The 22,993-nt window shown below is 38.5% G+C and overlaps 1 protein-coding gene across 14 annotated transcripts in view; it reads left to right on the forward strand.

Moving 5' to 3' along the window:
- The window catches only part of PLCB4 (phospholipase C beta 4), a 388,840-nt gene that overhangs the window by 74,941 nt on the left and 290,906 nt on the right, over window positions 1-22,993 (forward strand). Inside the window, exon 1 of one of the 14 annotated variants that reach the window (XM_081291663.1) lies at window positions 20,514-20,640. The exons of the other annotated variants lie outside the window; for them this stretch is intronic. The gene's annotated coding sequence lies outside the window, so the exon portion shown is untranslated. Of the gene's footprint in view, window positions 1-20,513; window positions 20,641-22,993 lie in introns of those variants that run through there. 14 annotated transcript variants of the gene reach the window in all.

A 22,993-nucleotide genomic window follows, 5' to 3' on the forward strand; every position in this document is an offset into this window, starting at 1 on the left:
ACCCTGAGAGGCCAGGGCACAGGGATTGAATGCTTGCAAGCAGGGGACATCACTTTCTAAAGTCTGTGATTTGGGGAATTATTTCCTCTGCAGTAAATTAAGTAGTTGTTGACAGAGGCTAGAGCCAGTGAGATTATAGCAATAAGAACTAAGAGAGAAGAAAGTTCATAGAATAGAGTTCATAGAAAGAACAGATGAATTTACATGTCTGGATTCACAGAAGGAAAGAGAGAAAGTGGAGAAAGAGAACTTAAACCTCAATAAATGGAGAACTAATTTCCATGATCACCAATACCAAGTTTAGCAATAGATGGTCACACTAAGGTTGAGTGGACCAAAGGGTTAAAATATCTTAGAAACAATGGCAGGTCACTGATTTGGTTGAAAGATAAAAGACTAGACATATAAATTGGTGGATCATCCATCAGTATTGGACTAATAGCGAACAGAAATTTGGAGTTTTACGGAACATTTGTATTACTCAGCTAATTTCTGTCACTGTGACAAAATAACCAAGATAACCAACATAAAACAGGAAATGGTTTGTTTAGGCTCACAGTTTCAGAGCCTAGTGTTCAGCTCATGGTTGCTTGGTTCTATTGAAAGGCAGGACATCGGGATGGGGAGTGTGTGGCTGAAGAAGCTGCTAATCTCATGGTAGCTGGAAATCAAAGAAAGAAACAGGAAGGGGACAAAGTTCCAATATTCCTTCTAAAGGCACACTCCAATAACCCAACATTGCCCTCACAAATTCCACCTCTTAAAGGTTCTGCCACTTCTCAGTAGTGCCAAACTGAGGACCAAACCTTCAATACATGGTCCTTTGGGGGATGTTCAAGATCCAAACTATTGCAGAAGGTTTTTTTTTTAATTTTTAATTTTTTATTCTTTTTCTTTGTTTGTAATGTACATAGTAATTCTCCTTCCTCTCTTGGTCTTCCTTTTTCTCATCTATTTATTTATTTTTGATTTGTGTATAACAGCATTTTAAATAGGGAAGTAAAAAAATCAGAATGCCTGTCTTCAAATATTGACATCCAGTTCATCAGTAACTGCTATTCATTCTGCATTCAAACATATCCCCAATTTAGCATTTGGATTACCCTTGTCTTGACCTCTGTTGTTACCACCATTCCCCTTTGCTTGGATTCTGCTATAGCCTTCTAACTGGTCTCCCTTGCTACATCCTCACCCTCCTGCAGTCTGCTCTCAACACAGCAGCCCAAGCGATTCTCCTAAAATAAGTCAGATAATGTCACTTTCCTCCAAGTCTACAGTGGTTTTCTACCTCTTTCAGAACAGGAGCCAGAGCCCTTCCCAGGGCCTTCAGGATCTGGCACAATCCCTTCCTTGCTATCTTACTGACTTCATCTTTTACTACCATCTCTCTTGTTCACTGCATGTTGGCCACCCTTGCCAACTGCTGTTTCTCACATGCCAGACATACCTCCTCCCAGAGACTTTGTGTGTTCTTTCTTTGACTGGAAAGCTTTCTTCCCCAAATCTGTAAGACCTGTCTCCTTACTTCCTTAAATCTTTGCCAGAATGGTTTTTCTTTTACCTTTCTGTTTTAACATTTCCATCTCTTAGGCTTGTACTGCTGTTGCTTTTTTTCCTTCATAGCCTTTCCTATCTTCTAATATTCATATTTTTAAAAAAATATGTGTCTTCAGTCTCTCCCTACAGGATTGAAGTTCTATGAAAACAGAGATTTGTGTTTATACCGTGCACTCTGGCATTCAATGCCTAGAACAGGGCCAGGTACTCAGTAAACATTTGTTGAATGGGTGGAACAAATTCTGTTAGAAGCTTCTTCTTCAGTGGAATCATGACTTCCTTGAGATCAGCTCTCTTTACATTCATAAGTGAATAGAAACTCAAGTATAAAATCATAATCTTTTGAATTATCTAATTCCAGAGAATTTCATTACTTTAACATAGAACATTTTAAAAATGATGGAGAGGAGGTTTGGAAGAAGAAGAGTTTTGATTCATTTAGTCGAGTCTCCCTTTGGGCTTCAGAATCCTTGTAGCAGTTTGGCAGTTCTTTCATTATTACTAAGATTATAAATTGGATGCTATTTGAAAATTTGGCCTTTAAACTTGCAGCTGATGTTTTAGGAGATTATACAGTACAGGGTACAGAAATTGCTGGGCGGCCTGCAACTATTCATGGCCAATTAAGGAACAGCATTGGCAAGAATTGCAGGGTGGATGTGGTTGTGCTTTGTGTGAATCCTGTGGCTGCGGTTCACATTTCAGGGATTAGCCGGCTGGACTTCCTTCTGCAAAAAAAGAATCTTGATTTGGTTACCTGGTGGGAGCTTTTTATAAATGAAGAGAATAAACAACACTGGGGGATTTAACTTTGTAAGGGAGTTAAAGAGAGAAGGGGAAGAACCAATTTAAGAAATTAGTCTTTATTTGGGAGCATTGACTTGAGAGATCCCTCTGAAGTTTGCTTTTGGTTTTATTTGGTATCACTTTCATTTCTTCCCAGGGGATGCAGCTGTCTTTTGAAAGAATGAATGCAGAAAAACAGGCTGGAGGAGGCAGAAATGAATTTTTCAAAGTTTAAAAAGTTCTCAAAGGACAGAACCACCCAGAGAAGCTGGGCTCTGCCACAACTTGAAGGCTGCTACCTGGGAGAACTACTGTGTCTCCTGCAGTTACCATTGATGTGTGTGTTGGGGGCACAACTAATGACCAGGGTCTTCTATTTTTATGTGGAGCTTTTAAAAGGTTGTCAGACGGGAGCGAAAGAAGACACAAAGGCATCTGAAAAAAAAATTACCTTTTGAATTATCTAGCTCTAGATATTCTATTTTTCCTGAATTTCAGGGTTAAAACAATCTATGGAGAATTGTTTTGGGGTTTTCTGGCTTATGAAAATACTGTACAGCCCTTGTTTTCGGATACAGGGGTCAAAAGAAAGTTCACATTAAATTAAATCCAAGAGAACAAGGCTCCACACATACACAGCCAAAAGTTCATCCATGTGACATTTCCTAAGGCTACTGCATGGTGTCACTGAAAGGATGTTTTAATCAATGACAACTGTTTTCCCAGCTCGGCCTAAAAGCGCCTGAGGTATATTGGGTATTGAGTCTGGGGTCAAAAGGCACAAGAAGAAACATCAGAGATGAAGGCTTTGTCAGTTTTAAAAAGTCTCTGCTCTGTTTGCACTCATTTCTGTCCTCTTTAAAGAAAATAACTTTATGTCCAAGGTGAAAGTTGATGAGAAAAAAAAGTATTTCTTCCGTGAGTTGTGTAATCAGAACAAGAAATCTGGACCACTGGGTGCTAGGGAAAGTCCTACTCGGCATCTCCCCTGCTCTAGAGAAGCCACTTCCATTACATTGAGCACAATTCTTGGAGCAAATCCTCCACCTTCAGAAATGACTTACAATGTTTATCTCCCCAAACTAAAACAGCCATCTTCAGCAACTATATTTTGTTTTATTCTTATCTGGAAAAGAAAGACACTAATATGTCCTACTTTTTCTTTTTTTTTTTTCTGGTTGTCTTTTATATTTTTGACAAGTGCCCATACTTTAAAAAATGTGTGTCTCCATCTATTCTTAGTTTATATGATCAATTTTATCCAGCTGATAAAACTGTGAAGTTTCTTTTTTCCTTCTTCTCCCTGCTGCCTCATACTCAGAATTATCTTTTTCCCCCCTATTTTAGGTTGGGCGGGGAGAGGTAAGGAGAGATTGTACAGCAAAAATAAGTCCTTTTGTATTCAGTGGTTCATCCTGTTTGTTCATTTTTACTATCACCTATCAATTTATTCTTCTGGCTGTGTACTATTCATCCAGTACTCATTGATCATCTTCTGTGAGCCACCTAAAGTGGGATAAGCAAGGATCTCTCCTATTAGAATCTGGACCAAATGCTAGGAATTTATAGTGGGAAAATGTTCATATCACATAAATTTTATCATGGGATGGTCTTATATCCTGTTCCTGGGGGTTTCAGGGAAAGCTTCCAGAAAAATGTACAGTCTCAACCAATACATGGAGAATGAATGAAGTTCGCTGGACAAAACCTGTGTGTTTGGACTTCAGTATGGCTAAGAGTGAAGAGTTTTCAGAAGAAACTCCATGCTCAGCAGGTTGCATGTTATGTGAGTGTGGTATTTCTAAAGTTCTTGCAAATTTAGAACACCTGCAATTCAAGAACAATCCTGTCAAAAGATGGTGGGTATTTATTTCCATTTACCAGCTAAAAGGGTGCCACCTTGTGGCCACTTTGCAAACAGTTTAGAGTTCCCTGCTCAGCCAGCATCAAAAGTAGAGTTCTTGAAGAATTTTAGTATGTTGGGGGCATTTCATTGATTCAGTGTGAGAACATACTAATGATTTTATATGATATTATTTAAAAGCTTTATAATTGAGGTTCCCACAGAATATGACCAAAGTGGAGAGTTTCACAGCCCATTAGATAGAATTAAAAGTAGTTCAAGATGCATAATATGTACACATAGGAGTAGGAGTTGGGTAGACAGAACATGAAATGGATGAGGAGAGTGGCTAGATCATCAGAGGCTCATTCATCATGTTAAAAGACAAAGTCAGGAAAAATAAAATTGTAAACAGTTGATTTGAGCAGAAAAAGACAGAAATTAGGCCACGTGTCGTTTTTATGTATTATTGGGACAGTCATCCTTTGTTTCTAATTAGACTCTGGCTATAAACAAACTATATAAGCTTTTGTGATATCAGAATGTGTTAAGGTCTTCTGTTTGTTTATAAAATAGTCCATTAACTTTATCTTGGAAGACAAAATAAAATACACAGCTAACTAGCAAGAAGGTTGGATAGAGCTTCAACCCAGACTTGGGGTGTGAGACTGGGGGAGAATTTGGTTAGGGAGTCAAGTTTGGGGGTCTGTGGTAAAATAAGAGATGGGAAACATGGCTTAGACAAAGTGATTGCTTTATTGTGGGATTATCTAGAACCTTAAAAGTAGCAATGTGTGTTAAGATTGCAGGATGTCCTAAACCTTTTTGGCACTAAGGAATCTTTGTTCTGGAAATAGTCACTCTGGTTGAGGACTGGCAGTCCAGGGAGTGTGTATCTGTTACCTGTTGCCACAATAATGCCACAAAACAAGCAACCACAAATTTCAGTGGAATACAATAATAAAAATATATTTACCTTAGAAGTTAGAGTGGTTCAGCTGATTTTAATCTGGGCTCGGCTGATTTCACCTGATCTCATGTCTGTTTGTCTGTGGTTTGGGCAGGCAGCTCTGCTGATCTTGGGTGGGTTTGCCTACATGTCTAGGAGCTCAGTTGGCTCTTGGTCGATCTAGGATGGCTGTAGCTAGGAAAACTGAGATGATTCATCTCTGCTATATGTGTCCCTCATCCTCAAGCAAGCTAGTCCTAGCATGTTCTCTTGGGTGTGGCAGAGGGGCAAGAGTGGATGCAAACTCAGTTATGTAAGCATGTTTAAAGCCCTTGCTTCCATCACATATGCTAATATCCTATGGACCAAAGGCAGCTATGACTAATGACAAAGTAGGAGGGCATTCCAAGATTACATGGCAGAAAGTATGGATATGGGGAAGGAGAAAAATTGGGCTCTTTTCTACAGTCAGACTTTCTACAACCCGATGCAGGAATTGCTGGGTAAGATGACAGTCAACTGGAAAAAGAAAGAGGTCAGACTTTTCTCTATGCCATGACCAGAAACTGAATTTTAATTCTGGTAAGCAGCCTCACAAGTAGGTGTCTGGGCCATGTTAAGGAAGGGGGGGGGGGTTCATCTTGTTCTGCAAAGGGATTGTGTTATCTTTCTGTGGAATCATTCCATTCTGGCATGAAAGGATTGTGGACTTCATCAAGTTCTAGTTGCGTCATGTCAGAAATGAGAAAACAGGGGCCCAGAGAAGATAATTGACCTGCTTAATTCCAAACAGCTAGCTAGAAACAAAGCAGGGTCTCACACCTAGGTCCTCTCTCAAGCCATGTGGGCCTCAAAGAAGCTTTGTCAGAGGGTGGAAAAGACTGAAATAAATTTGTAATCTTTATGTATGACCAAATCCTATTCCTCCGGGAGGGGCTGTGATATAAGTGACTTTTAAAATAAGGATACTGGAGAGTAGTCATGTCTTGCAAGATGTCTTTGGGAGGACAAAGGGCAAGGATAGTTCAGCACTGAGTGGTTGCTGAGCAAGTAGCTGGAGATCTATGGTAATATGTTGTTGTTTGTTTTCAGAGATTTTTCTGTCCTCCACCCCTTCCTCCAAAGAATTTCTGCTGAATCAACAGAGGACTTCTGAGCAGAGAGGAAAGAATTTGTATTGTATCTTCTGTCTTGTCAAATAGCAGATAAAATTGTGAAGGCAAATCTAGTCTTCTAGAATAGCAGGTACATTAATTTAGCTGTCAATGACAGGGAACAATTTGTGCTAAATAAGTAAAATGTTGATAATGAAATGCTACTCATTTAAGCACTATCAAATAAACTAGCTATTTTCATGATGGAAATACTTTTAGAGCACCACAATTATTTTCTTGATTGACTAAACAGAGTAACTGAAACTTCTCAACCACACTTTCTTAGATATCAGGTTTTGAACTGGGCACTAATATGGTACCATGCCTTATAAAGAGGCATCCTTCCTGTTAAGTTTGCTTAGGTTTCCTGGCTACATGCATTGAATTGTTTTAGACATACCTGCTTTTGAAAAATTCTATTTTATTCTCAGACTGTTTCTCTATGCTTCTTCATTATCAGTTATCAGCTCTATTTGGTGGCTGCTATAATATAGATTTGTTCTCAGATATATTCTTTGGCTGGGTCCAATGGCACACAGTTGTAATTCCTCCTCCAAGGCAGGAGGATGGCAAGTTGGAGGGCAGCCTCAATAACTTAGTGAGAGCCTATCCCAAAATGAAAAAGGGCTGGGGATGTAGCTCAGAGATGAAGCACATCAATTAAAAAAAAAAAAAAAAAAAAGTTCTACAACCCTTTCCTGCTCTACATATCACAAGGAACTACATTTCCCACGCTCCCTGGTCCTTTGGATTCCAGGTAGGTTTGGCCAATGGACCACTGGAGGTAAACTACTAAAGGTCCAGGTGTCTTTTTCCAGCTCTCTCCCTTCTTTGGTGACTCCAGAAATAGCTGTTCTCTTCCAAGGCTTCTGCCCTCATCTACACAGTAGCCGGTGCTGTCGTCCTAGTCTCTCAGTTGTCCCCAGCCTCTGGGTTCCATTAATACCACATTCTTCCATCAGTCTTCCTGTTAGGCAGGCTAGCAGCTCTCTACAGCTGTCAGCCCTCTCGTCTGCCTCGCTGTTCCCTCTGTGGTGTCTGAACCATTCTGTCACACCTGTAATCAGTGCTTTAGTTTGGAAGACGAGAGTAGTTTCCATTTTCTGGTAGACTTTGATGACAGTTTATTGAGGTTGCCTTTTCTTGTGACTCTTTCTCTTACTTCTGATTTGCTTCTTGCAGTCTATTGTGAGGACACCATCCAGGCTACCTAGCTTTATTTTGGTCATAAAGATGAAAATGCCACGAAGCTGCAGAGCAGAGTGATTTAGAGTGCAGTCTCTGTGTCAGAATATTGGGTTTCGGTCCTAGCCACAATACTCAATGGTTGTGTGACTCTGATTTGGAGAAATATTCTTTTCTTTGCTAATTTTTTATTGGTGCATTATACTTGTACCTAATGATGGTATTGTTCATGCATACAATATGGCGATATACTTTGGCCAATGTAATTCCCTACTGTTTCCCTTACCACCCCTTCCCTGGTCCCTTTCCTTTATTCTTCTGACACCCTTTCCATTTTCATGTGATTCCCCCCACACCACAAGTTTCTGAACCTCTCTGAGACTTTATTTTATAATTTTGAGACATGGTCTTGCTAAGGTGCCCAGGCTGGCTTTGAACTTGCATCCACCTCCCAAGTAACTGGGATTACAGGCATGCCCCACCATGCCTGATTTAAGATGTGCTTTTATTGCCTAAATAGTGAAAGTAATTACAGTAACTAGGCTGTCTCAATTTGGATTTCCTGGGAAGCCAACTCCAAATTGGAGATTAGTATACAGAGGTTTATTCTGGAGTAACCTTGAGATCAACACCTGTGGAAGGGGAAGGTTATAATTGGACTGGGCAGAGGAAGAAGCTGAGTTGAGATGCAGAGATGCAGTCTTCACAGAAGCCATAACTGCCTGGAGCTCTGAGGCAGGTTGGGCCTTTATTCCCTCATGCTGACCTTGGGAGGTGCTTGACTTTGTTGGGGAACAGCTTGCTCAGGCTGAGGGCAGTTTCCTGGGGAGAGCTGACAGCTGCAGGCATACAGCCTGCATTGCTCACAAGAGCCGGGGAATCCTTCCTTCAGTCCTAAAGTGGGTTCTGAGGATCACATCATGTTGGCCACAGTACATCTCCAGGTGCATAGCGTGAAAGATTAATAGCCCATCTGTGAGAACTGTGTCACTACCAAGTGCCTTGGTAAATGCTCAACAGCTTTAGTTATTATTCATGAATGCATTAAACATACAAATTCCAGTAAATGGACTTGATGATGTCTAGTTTAGTTATTTTGAGAGTTTTACTGACTTCCTCTCCATAACCCTGTCCCAGAGAGTTGAGAAAAAGCAGAATAAATGACATGTGGATAAATGGGATTCTATGATTTCTCCACATAGACTATGAGGCACATTTGTACTTTTATCTTGCTGTTAAAGGAGTGTCTTACTCATAGGTTCTTAGATTTTTATTCTCTAAGGTAGTCCAGGTACTTAGCATCAAATTTGACACAAATTAGTACAGCTCTCATTTTTTTTTTGAACTCTTATTATGTAACCGTGGTGCTCAACATGCAGTGTCTCATCATTTCTCAGGATGTGCGCTGAAGGTCCTCAGATTCCCTTTTAATGAGATCTGAGGCCAGTCAGCTAAAAGGACCTGCCCCAGGTCACCCAGTGAAGCGACAAAGAAGTTCTCCCACCCACCGGGGCTGCCAGTTTCACTGTGAGCCTGTGCATTTAACTACACATTTGAACGATGTAAACGGCAGTAGGGGAAACCTTCTCCTCTGAAAATAACTCTAGTGAAGTGTAGGTGTTGTTTTGGTAGAAACAGTTCAGCTGTTGCCATAAAAATCTTCCCCCAAATGGCTTTGTGAGAGCAAAGCTGTGCAGGCTCCGCTTGTGTTTATGGTGGGAGCCCTTATGGCTCAGCCACAACACAAATGATTTGTTTCCCTGGCCTTGTTGGCAAAGTGATTTAATTTCTCTATTTTCTTGAAGAAGGAAATCTAAACACACACATTTCTTTTTGCAATTTTATATTTAAAGAGGAACTGCGAGGAAAAGTCAAAATGGGAAGCCCAGGTGTGTTTTCATTCCCTGGGTGACACAGGGAAGGAAGAGAGGTGCAGGGGTGGAATTCACTGGATATTTTTCTTTTCCTTAAGTTTAGCTCTCTGCTCTTCAATAGGAATATTATAATCGTCTGAAGCTTCACGGGTAAGATTGATGTTTGAGTAAGTCAGTGTTTAGCTATTTCTTTATGTCCAAATAAAATAATATCTCATTTTCTACAGGAAAAGGATTTTTTTTTTCCCAAATTGATACTCACTGGAAGCCCAGAGAGCTACAAGGTTAGAAATTGATTCCTCAGAGTGTCTTCTGAGAATTCCTATTTCTTTGATATTAGAGCTACTTTTGGCTGTTCGTAACAGAAAAAAATGTAAAACAATAAGTGATTTCAACAAGATGGAAGTTCACAGTAAAGAAATTCAGTGTGAGGCCCTCCATGATTTCACAGTGTGATCAGAGTTCATCTCTCTGTCCCAGCACCCCAATCATGTGGCTTCCATTTTCCATTAGTCATCTGGGCCAGTTGAGTTTAGGCCATCATGTCCACAGTCCAGATGTGAAGTGGAAGGAAGTGAGCCAGTCAGCTCCTTCCATTTCTGCATTTTTTCCTGGAAGTTCCAGTTAATACTTCCAGTTTTAATGTATTGACTACTATGTGATCACAAGCTCATACCTAGGAGTATTAATTAAGCATACTATTTGGATAAAATCATCTTACTGTTGATGAAGAAGGGAGTGGATATTGAGTGATAATTGACATGTCTGCTGCTTTTTGGATTGTAATACTTATGCTGTTACCATCAAAAGGCAAGTTTTGTTGGTGTGTGTTACCCTAATGATCCTCAAAGTCTTCTGTACGCTGATGTGCAGGATAAGCACGCAGAACTTCGCTCTGGCCTCCTTTAAGGGAGGAGATAGTCTTCTGAGAAGCATACTCAGTTCACATCATTCAACTGATAGTGATATGCTTTGCACTGTGCCAGATCTTAGCAGAGTCTAGGAGCCAGAGCAGCATTTCCCACATTTAGGTTACCCCTTTTACTCCCCCTCCTCATGTTAAGGCTGTTAGCATTTCAAAGAAGTAGCATTTTAGGAGACTAGTTTGGGCTGCTTATCCATAGGGACTGGGAGTGTAACTGTTTATAATGGCTATCTATTGTTGTACAAAGACCACAGACTTTCTTTATTAATCACAATTTCATGGATTAACTGGATGGTTCTATTGGCCTTGGCTGGGGCACTCTGACCACATATGTGGTCAACTGTGGGTTGGGAGGTGGCTCTCCTGATTTTGGTTGGGTGTGCTCATTTGCTTGGGTGTAGCTGGGTGCTAGATAGTTTAGAATGATATCATTTGGGGACCTAGAGTTTTTCTCCATGTGATTTTTCATCCTTGAGCAAGCTAGCCTGGTCCTGAGTCTAGGAGCATGATTGTATGTTGTGAGGGAAAGAGAAGAAATGCTTGAGGCCTTTTGATGCCAAATCTCAGAATTAATAGAGCCTAACTTCTGTTGGGGAGTCTAGTTGGGGATACAGACTTGTAAGTCTAAGAAATACAATATTGACAATAAGTTATGAATAAGAAGAGATTATTTTATCAACCAATATCAAATATCATAAATGAAGACCTTCTGTTCATTATTGCATCTCCCTTGTCTTTTATGTGTTAAATTATATATATGTGTGTGTGTGTGTGTGTGTGTATATATAGTGCAATATTGGAATAAGTTTATCAACACGTTTAACAACTAAAGTAGTCAGTAGGAAAGACCTCTTTCTGTCCATTTGCAGTGCTTCTTTGGTCAGCTACCATATATACTTGTGTTCTTAATCTCCAGTTTGTTTCAGGTAGTGCAGAAATAGTGCTATATCTTGGTTGAAGCTCCTTAATGTTAGGCACATGTTGGTTGATAAGCTCCTTAATGTTAGGCACATGACAAAAGATACAGTGTACCCATTCAGAAAATGGGCACATAGCTGTACTTATCTCAGTGTATTCAAGAGTCACAGAGAGGCCATGTATGGCCTTTACTCAGAATACTGAACATTGGTATGGCATTATCCATGTGCTGGCTACCGTTCTGTACAACTCTATGAGCTAGTTGTTACAACAGTTCCATTCTTAGATGATGGAACTGAGACAGAGAGAGCTTAAATGATGCACAGATGTCACACAGATATAAGGTTTGCACTCAGACCATCTTGTACTGCAGTTCTGTCTCACACCCATAATGAAGAACCATCTCTGTAGGGGTAAGTAAGTCTGTGTCCTTTAAACCATGAGAAAAGTAAAGATTTAGCTTTGACATAATTGAGAGGGGTGGGGAAAATGGCTTAGATTTTAGAAATTAACTTTAGACTCTTTGCATATAGCCTGCTGTGGTAATTTACAGAACTGTTTCTTGCAGGTACGTTTGACATTCAAAAGCAATCAGATCATATTATCTGTTCTTTGAGGGATTACAGGGCTCTGGGCATCTTGAAGGTTACATTTGCAATCAGCATTAATTTCATTGTTAACCATTTTCCTTCATGTTAGGTTTCAGGATTTTTTCTGTTTCTTTTCTTTCTCTTTTTACTTTTTCCTCCTCCCCCTCCCCCTCCTCAACTCCCCCCCCCCCTCCGTCATTGTGGGCTTTAGTGGAGATGCTAATTAATGGAACTAGCTGGGTCAAGTTGATTGTTCAGAACTCATATTAGCCCACGGAGGGTGGACATGGAACTTGGCTGAACCTCATGGGTCCCTGGTACGGGTCACCTCACCATGTTGCTCTTATGTTCTTTCCTATTTTAGTTAGAAAATTCCCATTAAATGAAATGAAATGATGAAGGCATACATTAATGTGGAGTGACTTCCCCATGCATTTCGATTCCTTCAAGATGGTCAAATTAGACTACATGAGCAACTAGTGGGGGATTAAAGATGTACTTTTACCCAGTTGAGATTGTTTGATGGAATCAGGTCAGAGTCAACTTTGCTATTGGATGATTCTATTGTTTTTCTGTGCTGAGTCCATAACCCACCTAATATGACCTTGCAGTTTGTCAGTATTAGTGGCTCCTGTGTTTTGGGAATCACTTGTCTTAAATATGAAGATGTTGTGGTCTACTCAGAAAATAGGGGAAAGTGAAGCAGAGGGATATTGAAATGAATTCAGATCTGTATTCTTCAGCCATTCAAGTAAAGGTATTGTCTGAATTATGAACCTTAAAGTCACTCATTATCTGGTCCCTTGAAGTTCCTTTTAGTTTGATTTGTGGAGGGAACTGCGGGTAATTTTTATTAAAGTTTTTATCTAAGAAGATGTGGTTACCCCTGAATTTTAAACTGAGCTTCTTAGAATGTGGCCATGTGACACATGCCTGGTGGTCGAAAGGTTCAAACACCTTAATGCTTTCAAGCACAAGTCAGAGATCACTGGGAATAGTGTCCCTCTCTTTCTTACCAGGAAGACATGATATTTGTGATTAACATAGGATAATTTTATATTTGGTTATGGTACAGAAAGTAGAACGTGCCTTTTCATCTCCCAGCTTAAAACAAATGATGAGATTTATCATGTTTTCATGTGATAAGGGATCTTCTTAATTCCCAGGCCTCTGTAGGAGCAATTCGTGGATGTAATTAAGACTCATCAAAGTGAACAATAAATTAATCTGCATCAGGAGGTTCTGCTGATTATCTGATCACATAATTTTCTGGTACTTTGATTATGTTTTTCTGATGCCTTTAACACCATATAACTTCAATTCATATGACTCGTATGAATTCATATGCAGATGATTCTATTAGCAATGACTCCTCTGTACCTGGAGATCTCAGCTTGACTAAAAAAGTTTTCTCAGTCTCAAAATGGTGAACAAAAGTGCCTTCATCTTGCTCACAGGATTGTGGTTAAATATTAAGCATTAGTATTATACACGATAGCTGCAAACTGGTAGAAGATATTAAGTGTGGCTTTCCATGGCTGGAAAATCATCACAGCTGTTTTCTGTTCAGTGTCCTGGAGAACTTCAGAAAGTTTCTGGTCGACGGTTATGCCTGCTGAACTGCTCACAGTTGCGAAGAAAAGGTGGGCATGTTGTGGGAAGAAAAGTGTTTTTACAAACTAAAGCTTCAGCAGGCTCTCTCTTCAAGGAGCTACTGCTTCGTTTTTAGCCTGGATCCACTACTTTCTCAGTGGCATAATAGGGACCACTGTTTGCAGATATTGTCTGGCAGTGCCATGGTGCATTTCATTGGGTGAATAGGGAATTGTGGCCCAGGGTAGATCTCTCACAGAATTGTGGTAGCTTATTTAGATATACCCTGTAGTTTTTCTACTCTGCCCTGGGCTAGATTTTAGAAAACAGATCTAGCTGGAAGTGTGTCCTGGCTTTGGAAATAAGATTAGAGATGGTAAGGATGGTTATATCATCAAGAGCTTGGACCACATCTGTTTACCTTGTTAGTGTACACCTGGTATCTAGCACAGCACTGGTGCCTGGTGGTAGGCACTCAGGTTGGTGGTAATTACATATTGGAAAATATTGGGCAACTGATATTTTTGGCATTTTACACACACACACACACATTGTATATATGTGTATGCATGTAAATATAAAACACACATACACATATATTTTTTAGCAACCACAACAAACTCGTGTGTGTGTGTGTGTGTGTGTGTGTGTGTGCGTGCCCATGTGCTCATGTGCATGTGATGCTTGTGTATATTTTAAAGCTTCCTTTAAACATTGAATCCATTTTAGTTCTTGAAACTAAGAAAGAACTCAGAGTGTTATCTTGGTATCAATGCTGGGTTTCCTATAATAACAATTTCCCTGGTTGAAAAAGATAGTGACAGGCTCTTTGGGAAAGAGACAAAAATGGCGTTGACATCTGCTCCTTTCCCTTTTGTATCTGGGTAAGAAGAGAGAGGCTGCAAAGGTTTAGAAAAGAGAAGCCACGTGAAGAACAGATTTCTTCCAGATTTTAGGCCTGGAGGATTAGAACATACTAGGAAATAAGGTTCTTTCTCGTGGGAAATCAGTAATGCTGGGGAAGCTTGAAATACCGTGAAGAGGACTCTTAGGTCTTTAGATAGTTTGTTAGAGAGGAGAAGGGCCTTAGAATTGAGTGACAGCACAAAGCAAGCCAGGGTTACATTAACAAGTAGTTTCAACAGTGACATCCAAGTCAGAAAATCAGCTGACATCCTCTGAGAACCCACTATGTGTCAGACTGTGGCAGACATAAATATTTTTTTTGAGTTATCTTAAATCTTTAGATAGATACATTATACCCAATTTACAAATAAGGAAACTGAAATTTATAAGGTTTGTAATTAACCTAAAGCCATGTAAACAACTAGTATATCATGGGGCTTGGGTTTGGACCTGGGCCTATTTGATTTTGAAAACCCAGATTCTTTTCATAGATTAAGCAGTTCCTTGCCCTTCTTATGGTTGTATTCTATAATGAGCAGTTATCTTGAACAGTTCATAGTTTTACCATTTTTAAAGAAAGCCTTCATGCTTTCCAGGGAAGGTCGTAGAGGAATGTGGACTTGTTGTTTCAAAGTTTGGCTAATATGTTTGGGTGTGCATGAGTGTGGAAAGATTCAGGGGGTTCTTGGGCCAGAAGCATCCATGTCACTTGGGAGCTTATTAGAAATGTAGAATCTCAGGCCCTACAGCAAGCCTGAATCATGGTCTGCATTTGTAACTATGTCCCCAGGTTTTTTTGGGGAAGGTTAAAGAAGCTTTGGTCTAAACTGCTTTGATTGCAAGATACCACCAGCGTTGAGTGATTGATGTACAGTGCAAAAGCAGTAATACTAGATACTGACGATAAGTATTATTCAACTTTATTGAGTACTTATAGGCACCAAATCATGCAGTAGTTCTTTAACATATTTTTAAAATATTTTCAGTAACCCTGAGAAGTGGGTATTTTTGTTCTTATTTTAGAGACAAGAAAACTGAACCATAAAAGGTTAAGTAATTTGTCCCAAAGCAAATGGGTCTGATGCCAACCCAGGTGTGTCTAATTCCAGTTTGAAGCTCTTAACTATCACCTTGTGTTGTTGGCTATGTTTGAAGCAGGGAGCTGTTGGTAACCAAGGTGTACTGATGGGAAGATTTGAATTGTGGCACAAAGCATTGCCAGTTTGTGGATTGTGTTCTGTGATATAAAGTTTATTGACTAAAAGACAAAAATTAAGTTGTAAATTTTATTGACTCCAAATGAAGAGACAAAAATGAAGCTATATCTTGTGAGTAATACCTGACATTGCTTATATTGAACTTTATGTAATTTGTTTTCTCAGAATACAATAAAACATTTAGATAAAAGAATTTCGGATTTTATTGTTCTGTGACTTCTGTTCTAACTTTATAACTGCCCTTTCCCCTTTTTACTGATAATTATTAATAAAACACAATTCAGTGATAATAATATGGTTAGGATACATTAATGCTGATAATCAATAATGTAATAAAAATGGTCAGGGTAGTCTACCTGAAGAGTTAGAGGAACAATGGAAACATTGGTCATTGATGGGCATATTAATTTATGACATTTAATTTGATGTTTATTTCTTTGGTATGTTCTTTGTTTTGTCAAATACAGACGTACATACACACACACACACACAGACACACACACAGACACACACACACACACACACACACACACACACACACGATTCATGAGGTGGATGGTCTAGGCAGACCGAGTTGACAGTGTTTATTAGACTGTCCTTACCATGCTTTAAAATAGTGTTCTCTACTAATTTGTCCTTTGTTCCCTGGAACAATGAGCTGACTTTATACTGAGTATAATAGATTGTCAGCTTTAAAATTGACCTTTTGCACAGATCGGGGACACTATTAAATTATTGTTTTGGTCTTTAACCCATAGACATTTGGGAGCTTGGGAAGCAAAAGCTTTGCTGATTTTTATGTGTTTTTAGAATTTGGAGAAGAGAAAAGAGAAGAGCAGGAGGCAGAGATCTGAAAAAAGTTTTCTTGTTTGCCATTTCATAGTAAATGAATATTCTGGTAGTCTCTTAAATTCCCTGGAAATGAATAAAAAATATAACAGATACACTTTAAGAAGATGCTGTAGAATATATTAAAGGAAATTGGAAAGGGTGGTGTTTATTCTGGAAATACAGCTTCATTTATGTTCACTGGTCCTGTAGGATTTAACTACAGTAATACGAGTATATATCGTGGAGATGCAGTGTGTGAAGCCATCTGTAACAACTAATTTTTTTAATAAGGTTTTTATTGTTTTGAGTAAAACAAAAGTTATATCCTAACTTTACACATGGCTCTGAAATTTTTTTTTTCCCTTAAATTCACAGACCTTTCGGTCTAGTGATTCGATGGTAAATGTTTGATAGCTGGGGGTGGGGGTGGGGATAGAAGAGGAGGAGAAGCCCAGTTTGTATGGTTTGCCAATTTCTGTGGTGTAAATGTTCCCACTACAGCCAGTTTTAAGCTGCCAGTTTGACCTGAATGAGCCTGGAGATGGGAGGAATGCACAGAATTGTCTTTTCTTGGCCCTGCAAGCTGACTCAGCACCCTGCTGATTTTAGTACCAAGAGATTAGAAGGAGAGTGGGGTTGGAAAGAGATGGTGGAGAGAAAGAAAAACTAAAGAATGTAGAAGTGCTGAGCAGCAGAACAAACAGGGAGGGGGAAATTTCTGTTAAAGGAATTTGAGAAAAGGTGCCTACTCTCTAGCCTGAAACAGTTGAGATGAAAACAAATAAGTAAATAAAAACTAAAAATGGGCCAAAAATCACTAATATAAGAGATGATTAGCCTCTGAAGAATATCTGCCCAATGTGGTGATATTTGGAGCAGATCTGGGAGAAATCAGAATATGCCTGTCTTCAAGCCCCAGCAGGTGGAACTTTTGTGGGCTAAGAACAGGTAGAGAGACCTTATTTGGAACAGAGAGGTCCATGGCCCAAGTGGGTTCCTAGTGAAGCAGAGTTTTTTCCTAATTTGATGTTTTGTTTCCTAGATTATGCAATAACCTCCCTGTTTTCTTTTGTCTTTCTACAATTTTGGTTTATATTGTATCTTTACAAATTATTACAAATGTGAATACTAACCTTTATCTATATATTAATTAACTTTAGAGAGTATCTATTGACTTCAAGATATAAAGAAATTAAAAGTCAGATATTTGTATTTCCATTTTCTTTAATCTCTTGGTTATGCTACTTGTTTTTCATATTAGCAAGATTTATAACATTTCCCTTATATTCTGTAATAATGTAAACATTAGGATTCCAGTTCATTTTTAAATAAATTAGGTTGCCAAAACCAGAACAAAAAAAATATCAAACCAGGCATCACAAAATGAAAGAAATCAAGAAGAACCACCTGGTTATTAAAAATCATACTGTAAGTGAGGTAAACTCCTTTATTAGAAAGGAACTCTATCTTGAATAAGCCACCTAAAACAAAGCAATTATGGGCAAATGTAAACCAAAACTCTGCAGAGGTTGTAATTAATATGAAATATAGAGGAAGTTTTCACTTTAAATTTTATTCCTCTGTGGTCTGAACTTTTTCAATAAACTTGTGTCACTTTCACAGTGAATTTTTAAGACATCCCAGGCTATATCTGCTTGTTCTAATGAGACACAGCTGCATCTTCATAGTAAACAGTGATTCTGTTTTGCTCCCAGATTTTTGCCACATGGAAACGCTCAGTAACTAGTGACTGAACGGACATCTACTCAGGATATTATATAATTATGATGTGTGTCTGACATATGCCCCAAGCTTTAGAGTGTGTAATTTTCTCTCTTGATTCTGATGTACCCTTTAAAGGAAGTGATTTTACTGCTATTTCACAGGTGACGAGACGGAAGTTCTGGGAAATTAAACTGCTGGCTCAATATCACATCATCCTATGTATTCTATATTATATTTTAAGTAAAGTATTATTCTCAAAATTTGATAGTGGTCTCTTCAATAGAATGTTATTTATGATAATCTGTTTACCCATTAGACTCCATATTGATGAATTAAAGACATAGATTTTAGGTATATTAAATGTTTTCTTATATAAACATTAGAAGAGGATAACTTAGGATGTTTTATTTATTGTTGCTTTAAAATTAAAAACATTTTTTAAAAAAAATTTTAAAGGGCCCTGATGTGCTAAGCATGTGCTCTACCACTTAGCTACACTCCGGGCCCCTTTTCAAAGATTTCAGACTTTAAATAAGAGAAAAGGGTTTGGAAAAATAACTTGGGTGGACTGGTTTGTTTTTGAGAAGTTGGATCGATGAATAGGGGTGCAGAGTTGACTTAATAGTCTTGGCAGAGGATCTGTGAACCAATCTCTTTTTGTGTTTCTATTCTGAAAATTCACTTCTTTATTTAGTGAGAACAATAGACTGTTTGGGGATTGCTGAGGATGTATGAGGACTGCAGGATTCTAGGATTAAATATAATTGGAAGTGTTTGAGGTGGAAGTCAGATTTTAAGCATGATTTGCTGGAGGTACCATAAGTTACTTTCTTTAAACTCTCAAGTCTACCCATGCAAAAGTGGTTGAAATGTGCAATTATGGATACAAATATTATTGTGTTTGCATGGTGTTTCTAATACTTATTTCTGGCCTAGCCAGAAATATTTTAGCTTAGATGCCAACTATGTAGGATGCATTGGCTCAGTTTCATTTCTGAGGTTTGACATTCAGGTTTTGAGAGCGAGTAGGTGACTATAGTACAACCGTATACCCACTATAGCAGAGGTTCAAATCAGAATGTCCAGCTCCTTGAGGGTGGTCACTGTGCTGCCCCTCATATTTTCTGCACAATGTAAGGAATGTAGTAGATATCCACTGAATACCTGTACGGTTTTCTTCTGTTACACATATTTCCATTTGAAAAAAAAAAAACTTTATAATATTGACAAATCTCATAATTGGTCATATTATTATTTCAGAGATATTAGTCAAAGTTTGGATAGCTGGAGAGCCTACGATTTCAATGACTTTTCTAAGTGCCTTGAAAACTTGTAACAATGTCAGGTTGGTGAATTAAAAGTTAGCAAAAAAAAAAAAAATGAGAAGGGTGTGATGGCACTTATGTGATCGCAGAGAACATGGGAGGCTGAGGCAAGAGAATTGCAAGTTTGAGACTAGCCTGGGCAATTTAGCGAGATCTTGTCTCAAAATAAAATAAAATACTCAGAGAAGTTGTACAGGATAGTGTCAAATGCCTGTTTATATTAGCGTAGTTTGTTTGTCTTGAAATTTGAGTTAAGAACCTTGTTTTGTAGAACATTCTATATTCTCTGGAACATACTGGGAAATATTGAAATTTTTATTTTAATGTTAGTGCTTTTAGATGGGTGTATCTGGGACTTTTGTGTAAATGTGTGTGTGTGCACGTTGTGTGCATGTGTGGGTGCATGCGTATGCGCACTTGTGTGTGTGTTAATTTGATGTAGAATTAAAATCCTCTGAAGTATGTTTATAGGACAGAAGTCTTGACATTTTACCATCCATGCAGGGGAGATAATCTCCAGACCTCCCTCTAAACATTAGTTCTTAGTTTTCTTTATATCTGTGCTACCAGTCTAAAACGTTATGTTTCCTTTCTTGAACTCTGAGAGTATTCTAAAAGAGGAAAATAGACAAAAGATTGGCAGCCAGATTGAAGAGGCTGAAGCAAATTCTCAACAGCTTATAACCAAGTTATTACATATTTCCTGAATGACAGGTCATCCGTTGTGCTTTCCTTCATGTTTAGATTTTGAATTTTTTTGTAGCCTTCAGTATAGGCAAATGAAAGATGTTTTGAGGAAGAGTTCAGATATATATTTCAAATTTTGTTCTTCCTATGCTAAATACTCAACCTCTGATCCAGGGGCACTTCTTGTGTTTGGAGCCTCTTACTCATTCCCAGGCAGTGTTACTCAGCAATATGCCTGTAAAAAGCATTTGCTATATTTGTTGTTCTGCTTAGAATAGTTGACAGAGTCTCTCTCAGCCATTCTGTCTGGATATTTTGTTGTGGCCCTGGGCTCTGTTTGCCCAGCCTCTCACTTTGTATCGGAGGGGTGGGTCCTTGTGGGAGAGGATCAGTGTTGCCTTGGCTGCCTGCCTGAGGGAGCTTGTTCAGCCTCTCTTGCCCCCTCCTCCCCTTCTGAAGGAGTGAGCTTATCCAAGAATTGTGCTTGTCCCTGAAGTTCTGCATCTGCCTCAGCTATGCTTTCAGAATCCTGCTTCTGACCGGGTGAAGTTTAAATCCTACTCACTCCTGTTCAGGTAAGAAAACTGACTGAAAACAGCATTGCGAATACAAGTTGAGATTTACCTAGGGGAGCAGTTTTAGTAAGTTTATGGGTTTTTATAACTTGGTCAGTTTTGTTTTTGTGGTTCCTGAAAGTAATAAGCAGGTATAGGTACAAAGAGACAAAGGTACAAAATATTTCTCTTTTCAATTACTTGGACCACCCACACTTTGATGGAAATTGTTCTATTGATGGTTGATTTTTTTTCCCCTTTTGGATTTTCTAAGAGAGAAATCCACTACAACTGCCAAAAAAGCATATAAGACACTATAATTTTGTGGTAATATTGGCATTAATTAGATATAGATTTATTTTAATGACTTTAAAAATTTATTTTAAAAATTTCCCAAACCTAACTGTAACTCAAATAGATTTTTCAGTGAGGTACTTATATAAGATATGATGCTTGGCTGATAGTAGTTTTTGTGTGTCAATTATTTAGCACTTTTTGTGCTTTAAAAAGTTAACCGTGTGTGGAGGCAGGGGGCATATGGGAAATCTCTGTACCTCGTGCATAATTTTGCTGTGCATATAAAACTGCTCTTAAACATAAGGTCTATTAAAAAAATCAAACCATCTCTTCATAATGCATTCTGTCACTATTTTTTATAACGCAGTAAAGAATAGATAATATTAAATATTTTTCTGTCATGCATGAATTTTCACAAAAAACTGATTAGTTTTTTTTATTATTACTAATGAAAATATGGTACCAGCTTCAATATTTTATTTTAATTGTTCCCCTTTTTTTTGGTTCAACTATATTAGGATAGGCAAAATGATTTTTTAAAAAAATTCCCTTTCCTAAATGAGAGGTGAGAGTGAAAATATATTTTGTATTTTTTTTTTTATCTTGGAAATGTATTTATTATTTGTCTTGGAGAGTTAATTCTCATTATGTAAAATTCCTTCCTAAAATAATAGAGTAGAAATTAATAACTTAGAAAGTTGGTTATGTTTGATAATCACATTTCTAAAAACTGTTTTTCAGATAAGTTGCACATATTCACAAGCAAAGAAGTGATACCGAACTGTGAAACTTGCAGTTCATTCAGAATTAGTGGCTTCAAATGCTGTGAGAAAAATATTTCATATTTGCATACTTTGTTTTTTTTCAACTAGGAATATCTTAGTATCCATAAAAAACATATGTCATAATGAAAGAAAAGTTAACACCTTTAGTTTTGTGTGAGTCATGACTAGCCTCGGCTGGCTATTTGAGCATAAAAAAGTCTTCATTGTAATGACTGGTGTAAATAAACCACGATCACTGAAATAAACTTATTTTAGAAAGATTTATACATGAATAAAATGCAACATTCTGGGGCTATTTTTAAGAGTGACTAATGAACTTTCACAGCTGTCTCTTATAGCTGAAATGGGGACAGTGGCCTGAGAACTCCTTTGATAATTACCTGTTGGACATAACATTTTATACTCTTTTTACATTCAAATGCAGTCACATGCAAAGTAATCCATTCTTCAGAGATAGGGGCAGACGTGTTGCAACATAGGAAACCTTCCAAAAGTTTGAAAACAGGATCAACTATGTTTTGTATTTATAGATTTTTCCAGTGACTTCAGGCTAAGGTCTCTGACACAAGTGGAGATTGGGACTGGATAAGCAGTTGTCAGGGAAGGTCCTTTCAGGAGACAAAGTGGACAGGCTTAACATTGTTTACCTCTTTACCTGTCCCTGTCCCCTCTGTCTGAAGACAAAGTTGCTATAGAGAAGACTTACGATATTTGGTCTACAGACTGGCAGATTGCACGACTACTTCTCACACTTAAATGTGCATGGGAGTCTTTCATGCTTTTGTTACCTGTGTAACTAATAGATGTGAGGTCTGGGATGTTGTATTTCTAACAGGCTCTCAGGTGCTGCCAAAACTGCTGATTCTGGGACCACACTTTAACTATTGGGAACCACCCTGTTGAATACCAAATAGTGGCTCACACTGTTATTTTTAAAATAATGGACTTTGTCTAGTCCATACAAGGAAATCAGTGTGAATCCCTGGCCGGGATTTTGATTGATGTGAATTGAGATGATGTCAACACTGGCCCCTTTGTGTGTGATATACCTGATGAGGTATGACCTGCTGCTTTCTCTGGAAGGAATGCCACTTCTGATGAGCTTCCTTCGCCCTCTACACCAGGACTTGTTATTGTTGGCACCCTCCCTCTGGCCCCTCAGCACAAGCCTCCCTTTGACATCCTGATGGCCTCCAAGGGCTCATGTACTTCCTCCATCTCCCTTCATATCCCACCCATCAGGAACCTCTTATGTATATCAGATTTGGTTTGTGTTCTGCACTTGAGTCTTT

Source organism: Spermophilus citellus (genome assembly GCF_964194105.1).
Source record: "Spermophilus citellus genome assembly, chromosome: 4".
Lineage (NCBI taxonomy): Eukaryota > Metazoa > Chordata > Mammalia > Rodentia > Sciuridae > Spermophilus > Spermophilus citellus.